At 51.6% G+C, this 397-nt stretch overlaps 1 protein-coding gene across 1 annotated transcript in view; it reads left to right on the forward strand.

Annotated features, from left to right (window-relative positions):
• LOC130584965 (kinesin heavy chain-like) overlaps positions 1–385 on the forward strand; it is a 58,344-nt gene extending 57,959 nt beyond the window's left edge. The window contains exon 23 of the mRNA XM_057385260.1: positions 71–385. The gene's annotated coding sequence lies outside the window, so the exon portion shown is untranslated. The remainder of the gene's footprint in view (positions 1–70) is intronic.
• Positions 386–397: the final 12 nt, after the last annotated feature.

A 397-nucleotide genomic window follows, 5' to 3' on the forward strand; every position in this document is an offset into this window, starting at 1 on the left:
CCATTTGGGTTCTCCTCTTTCTAATCTCCCAAAGGTATTAATTATCCTCCCTCTCTCCTCTCTCTGGCAGGTCAGTTCCACTTAGCATGTTAAGGACTGTCATTAAGTCACGTTAGTTTCTTTTTTTGCCCCTCTCCAACCYGGCCCACGTCCTGTCCATGCTGCGCTCTCCACCGCCATCGGCGACGCCCCGTCCCACCTACTCCGAGCTTCGTAGGATCTCCACGTGTACAGAAGTGTCCAGCTCAGCTCCTCCAGATCCTCGTGCAATGTCTGGAACMTTCCCACCTCAGTAAGGATGATAGGGAGTCTGCCACTCCAAATTCCACGACCCCTTGGCGCTGCTTAGGTTGGGGCTTCTCCACTCAGTGATGCTTTTTTTTTTTTTTTTTTCCGC

This window comes from Malurus melanocephalus, unplaced genomic scaffold (assembly GCF_030028575.1).
Source record: "Malurus melanocephalus ecotype Western Australia unplaced genomic scaffold, MMel_1.1 scaffold_803, whole genome shotgun sequence".
In the NCBI taxonomy this organism is placed as follows: Eukaryota; Metazoa; Chordata; class Aves; order Passeriformes; family Maluridae; genus Malurus; species Malurus melanocephalus.